This window comes from Lynx canadensis, chromosome B2 (assembly GCF_007474595.2).
Source record: "Lynx canadensis isolate LIC74 chromosome B2, mLynCan4.pri.v2, whole genome shotgun sequence".
Taxonomy (NCBI): Eukaryota; Metazoa; Chordata; class Mammalia; order Carnivora; family Felidae; genus Lynx; species Lynx canadensis.
In genome coordinates this window covers 2,939,848-2,956,849 of record NC_044307.1, presented here as the reverse complement: position 1 = coordinate 2,956,849, position 17,002 = coordinate 2,939,848, and the positions used below count along the sequence as shown (strand labels likewise).

Here is a 17,002-nt window from a genome sequence, read left to right as displayed (position 1 = left end):
CCAGGCTCCGAGCCATGAGCACAGAGCCCGACGTGGGGCTCGAACTCACGAACTGCAAGACCATGACCCGAGCCGAAGTCCAACACTTAAATGACAGAGCCACCCAGGCCCTCCCCCCCCCCCAAATTTTTATTTTTGACTGCAGGTATTAGAACAAGACAAAGGTTGAAAATAAGTGATTTAACTTTTTAATTTTATGGCTCAGCAAGCCATAAAAAGTTGGGAATTTAAATGCACAAAGTAGAAGGCTCTATAAAAATAAGTGCAAAAATCAATCAATGGAAAACAGACATACATCAGAGAAAATCAACAAAGTAAAAAAAGCTGGCTCTGAAAAGAATGATAAAATAGATACACCCTGAACAAGACTAATCAAAAAGACGGTAAGATAACCACACAAAATACCAGCAGTAGGAGTGAAATAGATGATATTCATATATATCCTAAATATATTTTGAAAACAAGAAAGAGGCATTATAAACATCTTTATGTCAGTACATGAGACGTGTTCAATGAAATGGATACATTCCTGGAAAAACACAATTTACCACAACTGACACAAAAAGCAATAGGAAACTGAATTGTCCTATTCCTATTAAAGAGATTGAATCCATAATTTACTCACCGTGTCTGGGGCGCCTGGGTGGCTCAGTCGGTTGAGCGTCTGACTTCGGCTCAGGTCACGATCTCATGGTCTGTGAGTTTGAGCCCCGAGTGGGGCTCTGTACTGACAGCTCAGAGCCTGGAGCCTGCTTTGGATTCTGTGTCTCCCTCTCTCTCTGCCCCTCCCCTGCTCATGCTCTGTCTCTCTCTCTCTCTCAAAAGTAAATAAACATGAACAAAAAAAAATTTTTTTTAAATAAAGAGATTGAATCTACAATTTAAAAAGTCACTCATATAAACTTCCAGGAGTAGATTCATTTGTAATTTTTCTATGCAAAGAGAGATGAAATCAATCCTACTGAAATCTTACAGAAAAAAAACATCTTTCAACTCATTATATGAGACCAACATAACTGTGATCCAGAACCTGAAAGACATTATGAGAACAGCATATTACAGGCTAGTATCCTTATAAACAGAAGCGAAGCTCAAAACTGTTAACTAAGATAAAAGCAAATCAAATCAAGCATATTTTTTGAAAAAGCTGAAACATCATGATCAAATGGACTTTATTCTAGAAATTCAAGATTGGCTTAACATTTTTAAAATGTAATTTACCGCATCGATAAAATAAATCTAAGAACCAATGATCATCTTATTAAACACAGAAAAAACATTTGATAAAATTCAACATCAATTCATGATAAAAACCCGAAAAATGCCGAATAGAGGGGAATTTCTTTAGTCTACCTAAAACAATAAAATAATACCTACACTGAACCCAGTCTGGGAACATGACCAAGATGTCTATATTATTTCTTTTACTCAACATGGTTCTGGAAGTAAAATCTAGTGCAATAAAACAAGAAGAGAATAGGAGTCCCTGGGTGGCTCAGTTGGTTGAGCGCCCGACTTCAGCTCAGGTCATGATCTCACAGCTTGTGAGTTCAAGCCCCACGTTAGGCTCTGTGCTGACAGCTTGGATCATGGAGTCTGCCTTCCTCTCTCTCTGCTCCAACCCACTTGCATTCTGTCTCTTTCTCAAAAATAAATAAACATTAAAAATTTTTTTTTAAAAAAACAAGACAAGAATAATTGATATTAATACTGGGAAATGAAACCTTTCATTATTATGAATGTACGAAACTGAGAAGAATCTAAAAATTACTGGAATTAGTTAAATGAATTTAGTTACTTACTATTTGTTACTATTCAGAAGGTTATTGCCTTTGTGGTCAATGTGCAAAATGTCAAACGTGTGAATATATTCTAGCAATAAACAAGTGAAATATAGAATTTTCTAAATTCCATTTCAATAGCATTACAAACATTACCTAGGAATAAGTCTGACAAAACTGTGCAAGAAGACTCCATCAGAAACTACAAGACATTACTGGGCTACATTAAAGAAGACCTAAACAAGTGATCTCTTTTGCATATGGGATGACTCAAGAGTGTTAGGATGTCAAATCATCTTAAATTACTCAGCAGATTCAATGAAATCCAAATCCAAATCTCAGAAAGTATTTTTGTAGAAACGGGCTCTGGTGCAAAGGAACTTGCAAAGTCAAGTCAATATTGAAGAAGATAAACTAAGCTAGAACAATTATGCTGCCAACTCACAAAATAGGTCCTAGGTAAATTTAGTCAAGCGAGGGTGGTCTTTTCCATAATGATACAACATCTTGAGAGAATTAAATGAATCTTGACTTCCTACTTCGCATTATAAATGCACTACAAACAAAACTATTTCGTGATAAACCTTCATGTGAAAGAAAGAACAACCCAGTTTCTAGAAGAAAACAGAGCAGAATATCTTCATGGACTTGGGCTAGAGAAAGATTTCTCAAATGGGACCAACTGAGTCATAAAATAAGAAGTTGAAGAGTTGGACACTTCAAATAAAGGATGTATTGGTTGCAGAAGACACCCATGAAAAAAGCAAAAACAAAGCCTTGAAATGGGAGGAGGTATCTGGGATCTGTATGTATATTATCCATCCATCCATCAAATGACTGATATATATATATATATATATATATATATATATATATATATATATGAAGAACCTCTACAAATAAATAAGAGTAGACAACTCAACTTGAAAGTGGGCAACAGGGGCGCCTGGGTGCCTCAGTTGGTTAAGCGTCCAACGTCAGCTCAGGTCATGATCCTGCAGTTTGTGAGTTTGAGCCCCGTGTTGGGCCTCTGTGCTGACAGCTCAGAGCCTGGAGCCTGCTTTGGATTCCATGCCTCCCTCTCTCTCTGCCCCTCCCCTTGTGCTCTGTCTCTGTCTCTCAAAAATGAGTAAACATTACAAAAAGAAAAAGAAAATGGGCAACAGGCTTGGCAGACATTTTGTTAAAAATATTCAAAATGGGGGCGCCTGGGTGGTTCAGTCGGTTAAGCATCCGACTTTGGCTCAGGTCATGATCTCACGGTCTGTGAGTTCAAGCCCCGCGTCGGGCTCTGTGCTGACAGCTCAGAGCCTGGAGTCTGTTTCAGATTCTGTGTCTCCTTCTTTCTCTCTCCTCCCCTGCTCATGATCTGTCTTTCTCCTCTCAAAAATAAATAAATGTTAAAAAAATTTTTTCAGGGGCGCCTGGGTGGCGCAGTCGGTTAAGCGTCCGACTTCAGCCAGGTCACGATCTCGCGGTCCGTGAGTTCGAGCCCCGCGTCGGGCTCTGGGCTGATGGCTCAGAGCCTGGAGCCTGTTTCCGATTCTGTGTCTCCCTCTCTCTCTGCCCCTCCCCCGTTCATGCTCTGTCTCTCTCCCAAAAATAAATAAAAACGTTGAAAAAAAAATTTAAAAAAAAATTTTTTTTCAAATATTCAAAAGGGTCAATAAGCATATAAAAAGGCACTCAACATCATGACTCATCAGAGGAATGCAAATCGAAACCAAAATTAGATAGCACTATACACCCATGAGAATGTCTAAAATTTAAAATTCTAAGCATAAAAACTAGTGGTAAGAGCATTTTCACATTGCTAGTAGGAGTATAAATTCATGTAACCACTTGGAAAAAATGTTTCACCATGCCTACAAAAGTTACACATAATATTCTTGTGGCCCAGATATTATCCTACTTGACCATATAACCAACACAAATAGCGTGTACGCGCATGTTTGTAGCAACGTCATTTGTGATAGTCAAAGTCTAAACCACCTAAATGTACTGTCAGTGGCAGAATGGAAATGTGGAATAGTATACAGCCATTATAAGGAATAACTACTGATAAACACAGCAACATGGCCAAGCCTCACAGATACGATGTCACTCAAAAAAACACCTAGAAGAGTGTCCATCTCCACTTATAAGAAGTACGAAGACAGCAAAATTGATATATGACGATAGAGTGCTTGTCCTTGGAGGGAGGGTACACGCGGACAGGGATGAGACTAGTGAGAGCCTTCTATACTGCTGAAAATATTCTGTATCTTGATCGTGGCGATTGTCATACAGGTATATGTACATGCGAAAGCTGATCAAGCTATATAATTTTAAGATTTGTGGTCTTTTTTTTTATTTTTTTTTCAATGTTTATTTATTTTTGGGACAGAGAGAGACAGAGCATGAACGGGGGAGGGGCAGAGAGAGAGAGGGAGACACAGAATCGGAAACAGGCTCCAGGCTCCGAGCCATCAGCCCAGAGCCCGACGCGGGGCTCGAACTCCTGGACCGCGAGATCGTGACCTGGCTGAAGTCGGACGCCCAACCGACCGCGCCACCCAGGCGCCCCAAGATTTGTGGTCTTTACAGTACGTAAGTTATACCTAAATTGAGAAAATGAAAAGAATTAAGGCAAAATAAGGATGGTTTCACTCAAAGGTAAGCAGGGAGAATGCCTCATTAGCAGATATGCATGACAAGACCTGATAAAGGGTGAGGTGCTGGGTGACTCAGTCGGTTAAGCACCCAACTCTTGGCTTCGGCCCAGGTCATGATTTCATGGTCGTGAGATCAAGCCCCACGTAGGGCTCCACACTGAGCATGAAGCCTGGTTGGGATTCTCTCTGTGTCCCTGCCCGGTTCATGCTCTCTCAAAAAAAAAAAAAAAAAAAAAAAGTTCCAATTTCAATAAGCATCAAAAATGTCAACTGCCTAGCAGTAAATCTAATAAAAGATGAGCAAGATATCTATACTAAAATCCTGTATTCATCCAGAAGAAGGTGAATAATATAAATACTTATCGATTTAAAAAGGGGCAAGGGAGCAGGAATGGGAGGACAAAGAACAAACTGGCAAAGTTGAGAGAACTGGAAGCAAAACTAAATAGCTACTTATCTTTAATGCTGGTAGACTAAATATTTCAATTATAAGACAGATCATCATAATGGGAAAAAAATTTACCCAAAACGATATGCTTTTTAAATTTTTTTTTTCGTCAACGTTTTTATTTATTTTTGGGACAGAGAGAGACAGAGCATGAACAGGGGAGGGGCAGAGAGAGAGGGAGACACAGAATCGGAAACAGGCTCCAGGCTCCGAGCCGTCAGCCCAGAGCCTGACGCGGGGCTCGAACTCACGGACCGCGAGATCGTGACCTGGCTGAAGTCGGACGCTTAACCGACTGCGCCACCCAGGCACCCCACGATATGCTTTTTATAAGGCACACAATTTAAACATATGGCTTTTTTAAAAAGAATTGAAGTAAAAAAATGGAAGACACAGAATAAATAACAACAACGAAAACTGACCCGAACCACTTTAATGATAATAATTTGAATTTGTAGCCTTTAAGAAAGAAGCATTACTAAAAATAATGAGGCTATTTCATAACCTCCAGGGTCAATTTAGTAAGAAAATATTACAACACTATATTTGTACGGGCATTAATAACAGCTTCAAAGTATAGAACGCAAAAGATGGACAGAGCTAAATGAAGACACACAAAAATCCATAATCATAGTTGATGTTTCAACACCTCTGTAGAAATAACAAACGGGACTTGGAGAAAAATTTAGTATGGAAAATTAAGTAAAATTTAGTGAGGACATTTTAGGCAACTGGATTAATACGATACCCAACTGCAGAACACCTGAGCTTTGGGGGGACACAGGAGACACTGAACAAAATCACTCAGGCGAAGCATCACGCAAGTCTCAACAAGTTTCAGGAGACAGAGATCAAGCGGAACAGGTCCAGCACTGTAAAATGAAATCAAAACCAATGTCAAGAACATCAACAAGTGGAAAATCCTCAAATGTTACAAAATCAAGTAACGGAATTGAATTTACAAAATAACCCTGTGGGTCAAATAAGTTTAAAAAACTGTAAACGATTTTTAACTGCATGATAATGAAAACCGGATCTATAACGTCTTGTGACAAGAAGCTACAACAGCACTTGAGGTCTAATCGTTAGCTCCAAATCTACACATTAACAGAGAAGAAAAATGGAAAGGTAATGATCTAAGCTTTCATCTCAAGAATCGAGTTTTAACAAGCCAGTAAATTAAATCTTTATTTACTTTATTACTTTATTTAATTTATTTAAATAAATAAAATTATTTATTTCTGAGAGGGAGAAAAACAGGGTGTGGGCAGGGGAGGGTCAGAAAGAGAGAGGGAGACACAGAATCCAAAGCGGGCTCCAGGCTCTGAGCTGTCAGCACAGAGCCCGACGCGGGGCTCAAACCCACGAATCGTGAGATCGTGACCTGAGCCAAAGTCGGACGCCCAACCGACTGAGCCACCCAGGCGCCCCAAATCCAGACTATTTTTAAGGAGGAAAAAGTATAAAAGGGGGACGACATTAAAGATCTTACTGATATCAAGATCAGAGTGAAAAGATAAAGTGAATAGTTCGTGGGGAAGGAATCTGACAATAGAGGACAAATCACAGGTTCCTTTATAAACGTGACTTACCAAAGCAGACACAAAGAGAAATTAAAAGTTCAAACAGTCTGAAGTCTACGAGAGAAATTAAAGTCATAATTACCCTCTGTGTTAGCTTGCTATGGCCGCCATTACAAAATACCATAGAATCAGGGGCTTAAACAACAGAAATTGATTTTCTCACATTTCTTGAGGCTAGAAGTCCAAGATCAAGGTGCAGTCTTGGTTTATCCAGAGACCTGTCTCTCTGGCTTGCAGAGAGCCATTTTCTCTAATGTGAAGATAGCTGTGTCCTTATATGGCCTTTCTTCTGTGAGTGCTCATCTCTGGGGTCTCTTGGTGTGCAAATTTCTTCCTATAAGGGTACCGGTCAGATTGAATTAGCGCCCATCCTAACAGCCTCATTTTAACTTAATTTCCTTTTTAAAGTCTCTGTCTCCAAGCGCAGCCACATTCTGAGGTGGGACACTGGGGTGGGGGTGGCGGTTAGGTCTTCAGCATCTGATTCTGGGAGGGAAAGGGCGCCTGGGTGGCTCAGAAGGTTGAGCATCTGTCTGACTTCAGCTCAGGTCATGATCTCACAGTTCACGGGTTCAAGCCCCATGTCGGGCTCCGTGCTGACAGCTCAGAACCTGGAGCCTGCTTCAAGTTCTGCGTCTCTCTCTCTGCGTGTGTGTCCCTCCCCCATTCATGCTATATCTCTCCCTCTCTGTCTCTCAGAAATAAATTTAAAAAGTTTAAAAAAATGCATCTGGGAGGGAACACAATTCAGCTTATAACACCTTTTGACAACGCAAACAGTATGCACAAATGGCTTCACACTGTTGAAAACTTAAACCATTAAGGAAGGAATAATACCATACATAAACTCTCTCAGCAAACAGAAAAAGTAAAAACATTCGTAACTCTCTTGATGAGGCCTGAATAATCTTCATACTAACACCTGACAAGGATATTACTAGAGAGGAAATTCCAGGTCAATCTGTGTGTTGAACATTCTAGATGTAAAACTCCTAAATCAAATAATAGCAATCAGATCCAGTAATATCAGTGATCCAATGAGTTGAAAGTAAAGAGGTAATGTTTGTCTTAGTAATATGAAATTTGTTTAATATAAACATCAATCACTTGAAATGTATCACAAAGAGTAAGAGAAAAAAATCAAATGATCATAGCATTTGACAAAATTCAACACCCCTCATTAAAAACTTTCACCAGTCTAGGAATGGAAAGGAGATTTCTTAATCCCATGATGCATATATACAAAATCCGACATCTAACATCCTGATTATGGTAAGTATTTTTTTTTTAATTTTTTTTTCAAACAGGCTCCAGGCTCTGAGCCATCAGCCCAGAGCCCGACACGGGGCTCGAACTCACGGACCGCTAGATCATGACCTGGCTGAAGTCAGATGCTTAACCGACTGCGCCACCCAGGCGCCCCTATGGTAAGTATTTAACACTTTCTCCCAGATACTGGGACCAAGACAAGTATGGTCACTCCCACCACTGCTTTCAAAGTTGTACTGGGATCTTAGCTCATAAAATAAGTTAAGGCATAACAAAGAATTAAAGACATTGAGATTGGAAATGAAGAAATATGACTGTCATCATTTGCAGATGACGCAATTAGGTGCTTGGAAAACTCCCCAAATCTACAAATTATTAGAATTAATAAGTAAAAATAGCAAATTTGCTGCATACAAAACCCAACATCCAAATAAATATATGTCATCTTCATACACACTGGCAAAAAAAAAAAAAAAGACAACTTTTTAAAATGTCACTTACAATAGCAAGAAAACTATGAATAACCTAATAACAAATACCGTAATAAATGTCATTAAAAAGTACAACAGTGCTACATTAATAGCTCCGAATCACTGTGCAGAGAATTTTAAAAATTGTCTAAATGAAAGGATATACCATATCCATAGATTGAAAGATACAGACTCAATGTATTTGAAGTAAAATATTCAAACAGGACTTTTGGTAGAATTGACCATCTCTAAAATGCAATTTCAGGGGCTCCTGGGTGGCGCAGTCGGTTAAGCATCCAACTTCGGCTCAGGTCACGATCTCGCGGTCTGTGAGTTCGAGCCCCACGTTGGGCTCTGTGCTGACAGCTCAGAGCCTGGAGCCTGCTTCGGATTCTGTGTCTCCCTCTCTCTGCCCCTCCCCCGCTCACACTCTGTCTCTCTCAAAAATAAATAAAATTTAAAAATTTTAATAAAAAATTAAAATAGGGGCGCCTGGGTGGCGCAGTCGGTTAAGCGTCCGACTTCAGCCAGGTCACGATCTCACGGTCCGTGAGTTCGAGCCCCGCGTCAGGCTCTGGGCTGATGGCTCGGAGCCTGGAGCCTGTTTCCGATTCTGTGTCTCCCTCTCTCTCTGCCCCTCGCCCGTTCATGCTCTCTCTCTGTCCCAAAAATAAATTTTAAAAAGTTGAAAAAAAAAGAAAAAAAAATTAAAAAAAAAAAGAACAAATCTGGAGGACTTTTACTACCACATAACAAGACTTATTCTAAAGCTACACTGATTAAGAAAGTGTGTTACTGGCATAAGGACAGATACAAAGATCAATACAACAAAATAGATATGCCTACACAAAACCACACACATGTAACAAAGTGTCACTGCAATTCAATGGGGCAAGTGATAGATTTTTCAAAAAGCAGTTGAGTCAGCTCAACATACAAAGGAGAACAATGTGGACATTGACCTCCTCTGTAAACTATCCCCTAAACTAATTCAAGACGTATTCAAGACCTAACTATGTGAGCTAAAACAATAAATGTTATCGAGGAAAACAGGAGACTGTCTTCACGAACTTTGAATTAACGAAGATTTCTGTTTAATAAGCACAAAAAGCAATACCCATTAAAAAAAGATAAATTGGACTTCTTTCAACTTAAGAACTTCAGCACATCCAAAGACAACATTAATAGTGCGAAAAGGCACAGGGCGGGAGGAGATATTTGTCACACACACGTTTGGCAAAAAATTTGTCTAGAATATGTAAAGAACTCCTTAAAATCAGTAAGAAAAAAGGCTATAGGCAGTAACTCAGATGGGGGGAATCTGGGTAATCTCCTGGGGCAACGGTTGAAAAACTGGTCAGTAACAGTGAGGGCGTCTTTCGAGGTGTCAGTAGGCTTCCCCTCAGGGTGATACAGGTGCATTATTTTTAATTCTCTGGGAAGGCAGAACATTTCAGCTCTAACGTCTATACAGGGTACAGCAGGTTGGCATAAGCATCTAGTTCCACTTTCTGAACCTTCCCTTACGACAGAGGCTAGAAGGTTAAAAGTACAAATCCTGGGCGCGTGGGGGGCTCCGTCGGCTAAGGGCCCGACTCTTGACTTCAGCTCAGGTCATGATCTCGTGGCTCGTGGGTTCGAGCCCCATCTCGGGCCCTGTGCTGCCAGCTCGGAGCCTGGAGCCTGCTTCGGATTCTGTGTCTCCCCCTCTCTCCGCCCCTCTGCCCCTCGCACTTTGTCTCTCTCAAAATTAAGTAAATATTTTAAAAAAAAAGAAATGTAAACTACTTTCTGACTGTTGTGTTTTCTTAGATTCTGTTTCTGTCTATCTGATACGCACTGATCACAGGGCCAAGTTAACCCCCGAGTTTGTTTTTTTACATCTCCTGCTATCCAGAGCCCAATACTCTGAACCACCTCCCAAACTGCTTCTAGGGGACCCGAGTAGCATCTAAGTTTTCTTGCAATGACACCGACCTCTCCTCTCTGAGACCGGGGCACAAGTCACTGGCTGACTTGCTTTCTGCCACGACAAAAGGCTCTCGTGCCAAATTTTGAGAACCACTGCCCTGGAAAGTACACTGGTGCTGCAGAAGCCTCCAGATTTCTGCCCCGCGGTTCAGGCAACAGACGTCTGAAACCAACCATTCCAGGGGCAGCGTCTGGATTTTCTGCTTTCTCGACTGCAGAGACAACGCAGGCTCTCTGGGAGCCCATCTCCGCGGGGTTGGATTAGAGCTGGCACCTCCCTCCACCCCCCCCCCAGTCCCAAACTTTCCTAGGGGTCTGTATTCTTCATTAATCCCCTTTCGCTTACAATAGCTTCAGAGGTTTTGTTTTTGAAGGAAATCTTTAGGGACGTACAACACAACGTAGCAGTGATGAGGAAAAAGACGTGAACTGTAACGACACAGCTCAAGAGAGTTTCACAAAGGGAACGCACCTGTGTACCCGGGACCCCAGAATGAGAAACCCCCTTCTCGGCATCCCGGGCAGGTTCTCCTCGAACTACAGTTCCACGGGAATTTACTTAAAACGTCACAGGTTCGTTGGAAACGTGTGGCCCGAATAAAAGCGTCATAATGTGACACATTACGGCAACATCTGCATCGCAACTTGCACGTTGGTTTCAATTTGCACTTAGTCACCTTATAAGGTGACCCGACTTGTAAGCAACGGCTACGCGACTGATGCTCAGTTTGCTGGGAAAGTTAGTTCAGCCAATAGACTGCTCAGTTCAATGCGGAGTCCGGCCCCTTTACCCCAAACCCGCCGTAATACTCCCCTCAGAGCAGACTCCCCTCCATTAGCCCGGGGGGTTTCCTAGAATTGATTTTCTGTTAGGAGAGGAACCTCCTTCATCTCCCTCCCACCCCCTTCCCTCTTCCCGTCACCTCTCTCCCCCCTCCTCCTCTTGTCTGTTTAGTTTTGCCTCAAAAAAGGGACATTTATTCAAAGAGAAAAAGGCAAAGAGTAGCAAGATACGCCTCCCTGTCTCCCTCCCCCCCTCCCCTCCCCTGCTCCTCCCCAACCCCCCTTCCCGCCGCGCACAGACCCCTGGCTGCTGCGGGGAGGAGGACAGCCCCTCTCACATAAGGTCGGGAACACCGAGGGGCATCTCCTCAATGGAGGTGTTGCAGAAGGTCTGGGTGTCTCCAAGAGTCCCCCTGTCTTCTTCGGTCACCATGGTAATGGCCACAGTCCGTGGCCACATATGGCTTCAGCCGCCTCCACGCACACTTCAGTCCTGCGGGCGGTTTAGCGGCGCCGAAGCCCCTTCTGTCTTCGGCTCGAGCCCCCTCCTCCTCCCCACCCAGGCGCTCCTCCCTCCCCTCCTTGTCCTCCCGGTTTAAAAATGAGATGAAGCCCTTCTAAGCAGGACAGACCAAATCCGCTTCAAGACTTGGGAAAACGCGGCCAGAGAAACTCACATGTAAACCTAAGAGGAAACACAGACGCTGCGGGGCGTTGGTTAAACCTGGAGAGAAAGAGCCCGGGCCTCGGCCCAACGTCAAAGCCGAGCGGGAAACAAGAGGCTTAGCAACCTGCCGGCGAGGGGATGCAGAACTCTGAGCGCCCTCCGCCCGGGGCACAAAGCCAAGGAAGCAGGTGCCCGCCTGGTGCCCGCCTGGTGCCCGCCTGGAACTCACCGGGAACCCACCTGGAGCCCGCGTGGAGGCCCGGAAGTCCTGGAAGCCCGGACGCACCCGCGACCGCTGGTGGCACCGCCGCTCCGGGGTCCCGGGGGTCGGCCGCAGCGTGTCCGCGGAGCTCCCGAGGGATCGTGCGCGTCGCCGCCGCGGCCCACGGAAGCGGGGCCGTGCGCTCCCGCCCGCGGGTAGTCGTGGCCGAGCGGTTAAGGCGACGGGCTAGAAATCCGTTGGGGTGTCCCCGCGCAGGTTCGAGTCCTGCCGACTACGGCGTGTTTTTCTGCGCCCCCGCGGGCACTGCGGGGCGGCCCTGGTGACCAGGGCCCCGCTCCGTCCCTCTCGCTGCCTCCGGGCTCCCGTCGTGCGGCGGTTTTTTTTAAAAATGGTCTTCACAGGCAAAACCCCGCAAAACCCACCGAGCGAGCTTTTCTCTGCGGCGACGCCGCCTGGGTTTCCTCCTGCGGGTGGCGCGCCCGGTGGCGGGGGGCACAAGGCCCGGGTGCCCCGCAGACCCAGCGCGGAGGGACCCCGGGCCCTGCGCGGTTTGCGGCGCTCCCGCCGGAGGACGCCACGCGCGCCCCCCCGTGCGTCCCCGCCCGGGCTGGCGTTCTCCGGGCCGCGGGCGCCCCCTGGCGGCGGGGCCTTCCCGCCGGTCCCGGGCCCCCGACCACCTGCTTGCTCCACTCAGTTCTCGTCCGTCTTCCTGCGCCTCACTGTTTTCTAGGCAACCGGATCGGATGCAAAACAAGCGAGCTGCACGCGTCACGATGAGTAGTACAGAAGGACAACGGTAACCCGACAGCGGGGACGATGGGGACAGGCAGCATCCTGTGCCGCCCAGAGACCTACTTCGGTGGACGCGACCTCATCTGCGTGGTGCTCGGCTAAAAGCGCACAATCTGAATTTAACTTTCGGGAAAGCATCAAACTCAGGGTGAGGGGGCGTTCTACAAAATACCGGCCCAAGTTAGGCTTTGAAGGTCAAGGAGATGAAACACAAAGATGGGGGCGCTCTTCCAGACGAAAGGACTAAGGAGGCAGGACAAATGAATGTCATCTGTTTTTCTTGAAATAAAGGATTCGCACAATTGGCAAAACAGTAACAAGGCCTCTAGATCAAGTAAGAGTTTTAATCCAGATTTCATAACTGTTCTGTGGTTAGGAAAGAGAACGTCCCTGGTTTTAGGAAATACACACTGAAGTATTTAGTGGTAAAGGGACATCTTGTCTGAAACACACTAGAAAAAAATTCTATATGTGTAAACTTATTTCTATATATCTAGCTATTAAAAAACACATATCATAAATTAACAGCGAATATAGGTGAAGGATTTATGAAAATCCTTTGTACTATCTTGCAACTTCTCCATAAATTAGAAATTAGATCAAAATAAAAAGTTGAAGGAAGAAAAAGAAAGCAATAGAACTATTAATTTAACAATATGCTCCTTTAAATAAAAACCCAAGCACAATTTGAGCATTAGACATAACATAGGGAAATACTATGTTTCGAAACACTCAATTTAAAAAAAAAATGTTTGTTTATTCATTTTGAGACAGAGCATGTGTGCAAGCAGGGTAGGGGCCAAAGAGAGAGGGAGAGAGAGAATCCCAACGTGGAGCTTGAACCCATGAACCGTGAGATCAGGCTGAAATCAAGCCAGATGCTCAGCCACGGGAGCCACCCAGGTGCCCCGGAAAGACTCAGTTTTATCAAGATGACAACTATTTCCAAATTGATCGATAGATTCAATAAAATCCAATCAATCTCTATGTATTGTATGGAAATTAACTCACTGCTTTAAAAACACATTTGGAAATGCAGAACAACTTAAAAAACAAGAAGCTATTGAAGAAGATAGCAAAGTTGGAAGACTGATACTATATATATATATATATATATATATATATATATATATTCAAGACATATGTAATTACTTATAAATCCATACTGATTAAGGCAGTGTGCTCTTGGTTATTATATATGTAAATACTAAAACATTGTCTTCTTATTTATTTATTTTAGAGAAAGAGTGCGAGTAGGGGAGAATCCCAAGCAGGCTCCACACTCAGCTCGGAGCCCCATGAGGGGCTCCATCAGATGACCCCAGCATCATGACCTGAACCAAAATGAAGAGTCAGCCACTCAACTTACTGAGCTGTCCAGCGCCCCCATTATCTTCATTATCTGTGTCAACTTGGCCAGGTTGAACTACATTCCCCAGAATTCCCTTTTCTATGTGTTTCTGATTGGATGGTCCCCAGGAGACATTCTTGGGGGAGATTTGGAGGAAGAGGTCAAGTAGCAGCCATCTTGTTGCTCATTCTAACTCATCTGCTGACTTACCTCCTCAGGAGGCAGAGCTGGGTCTGCCACTGCCCCCCACCCCCCCTTCCCCTGCACCCTCCTTCAGCCTCCCCCTTTCCCGGATCACATGTGTGCGTTTAGCCCTAAATGAAGGGCCCTGGCTTCTGCGGGACACCTGCACCACCAAGTTCTGAGGCAACCAAAGCTGACACAGATTTCAGTCCATCCGGTGGGATCCAGTTCATGCTTGTGGGTTCCAGCTTGTTCTAATCTTAGCCACTTTTTATCTGTCTTCCCGTCTGGGTCAAACTGCCCTGGGGGGTCTGAGCTTCAGCACTTCAACATTTATGTGGACTATTCAACCGGCTTCTACAAATCTACATGTGTACACATGTATCTGTCTATCTCTACGTATCGATACCTGTATATGAAATTTACATAACCATCCTGGGGGGGGGGGGGGTCCGCTTCTGCCATTGAACACTGACCGCCCTTATTTTTTCATGGACTTGCACTAAGCGTTAACCTTCACGTGTTGACCAGGAATAAATTTAGTTGTCGAAATGTCTGTATTCAAGAAGAGGGTCACGGAAGAAAAAGATGATTAAGCAACCACACAAAGGAATGGGCGAATACCCCGCCAAGATTTAAAGTCAGATCGGTGGGCTGGAAGCGGCCAGTGCCAGAAGGACTTGTGATCTGCAGCATTGTGGAACACCTGAGACCAGACATACTCGTCCACCTTAAACTGGAAAACGGAATACGGTATACAACACAGTGTTCTTCAGACAGCATGCGACTTCAGACAGTGACTAACGCGGATACCCGGGAGAAGAAAAACGGATGAGAAGAAAAGCACCCCACCTTACTGCTGGAAAACAGATCAAGAGGGACATTTCATGATGGTAAAGGGGTAAATACATCAGGACACAACAACCCTACATCTGTATACAATTAATAACAGTTTCAAAATACGTGTAGCAAAATCCGAGAAACTGCAAAGAGAAAGAGAAAAATTCCTCAAATACAGTTAAAGATTTTAACACTTTCAGTAATTGGTAGAACACAATGGTCAGGAAAGTCAGTCAGAATATGCCAGATTTGAACAACATTATCAATGAACTTGACCTAATTAACATTTATCGAACCTTCTATCCAACAACAGAATATATTATATTCAAGAAACATTGAATACTCACCAAGGCAAATTGTATTTTGGGCTATAAGACAAATCTTGGTAAGTTTAAGAGTATGTGAAATCATAGAAAATATGTTCTTTGACCATGACAGAATTAAACCAGAAATCAGTAATGGAAATTAAAGACAATACATCTAAATAACCCACAGGCCAAATAATATATCACAAGGGAAATTTAAATTTTTTATTAAGAAAATAAAAACAAGGGGCACCTGGGTGGTTCAGTCGGTTAAGCTTCCGACTTCAGCTCAGGTCATGACCTCACGATTCGTGGGTTCGAACCCCGCGTCGGGCTCAGGGCCTGGGGCCTGCTTCAGGTTCTGTGTCTCCCTCTGTCTCTGCTCCTCCCCTGCTCACACTCTGTCTCTTAAAAACAAAGATTAAAAAAAATTTTTTTAAAGAAAGTAAAAACAAAACATAAAACATCTACAGCTGAAGCTTTGTATAGAGAGCAATTTATAGCAAGAGATGCTTATATTATAAAAGTTCTTAAATCAGTGAATTATAGTCCATCCCAAGAAACTACAAAAAGTGCACCTGAAACTAATATAACACTGTGGATTAGCGATACTGGAATTAAAATTTAAAACTTAATTTAAAAAAAAACTAGAAAAAAAGAGCAAATTAAATGCAAAATAAGCAGAAAGCAATATTAAAGAGAAAAGCAAAATTCAATTAAACAAAACAGAACAGTAGAGAAAATCAGTGAACCCCAAAACCTGGTTATTTGACAAGTTGAATAATATTGACAAATCTCACACCGGGTTTTTAACGTAAGGGTGTATGCAGTGGCATATTGATTTAAACCTGGCTTTCCATTTTCATATTTTCCGGTGATATAAATCACGCAGAGAGCAATGCTTCCTATGAAAAATTTAAGGAAAACAAAAGTGATCGAAACAGACAGCTACCCTCACTTCACTGCACGTCTTTGCTCTCTTGTTCGATTGGCGAGTGTCCCGTCAGTTTTTTGTTTTTTTTTTAAATGTACTTGCTTAATCTGGGGTTTCACTTTCTATACATGGGGGCTATGTGTACGTGCTGTTATGGGTACTAAGGTTCACACGCATTTTCCAAGAAGAACGACGAGGATCCAATTCTTTGCGGGCTACCTGGTGCCCTGAGATCGGGCCGGCGTCACCGTCCTGCCTTCCTGGCCAACGTGCCGCTTCCACGGTTCTGCAACGACAACGACGCGGCGGCCTTGGTGACCACGCAAAGCGGCTGTTTCTGCCCCGTTTGCTCGGTCCGAGTGGAGGGTTCACGGAAGCCACGGCGTCTCCCCCTCCCGGGACCCCGGAAGACCGCGGGGTCAGTGGGGGCCGTTCCAGCGCGGAGAAAGCAGACCCCGGGTGCGACCCCGCGAGGGCCCAGGCTCAGACGGCCGCCTCGTGCCGGACTCACTTGTCTGCTGGAAACACCGACGCGCCCGCGGTGAGGACTCTCCTCCCCGCGCTCCCGACTGCCCGGGCGGCACGAGAGGTCGGGCCCTCTTAATCTGTACCGTTTTACAGGCCAGCCCCCCGTTCTCCCCGCGGGTTCGCGTTCCGCTCACCGGGCCGGCCGAGCGGTGCACCGGGCCCGCGAGCCGGGCTTGGGCGCCGCGCTGTCTACGACTTGAAAAAGGCGGCCGAGCGTCGT

At 44.2% G+C, this 17,002-nt stretch overlaps 1 non-coding gene across 1 annotated transcript; it reads left to right on the top strand.

Moving 5' to 3' along the window:
* Positions 1–12,043: 12,043 nt before the first annotated feature.
* Positions 12,044–12,125, top strand: TRNAS-AGA. Its single transcript has one exon. It is a non-coding gene; the product is annotated as a tRNA-Ser (tRNA).
* Positions 12,126–17,002: the final 4,877 nt, after the last annotated feature.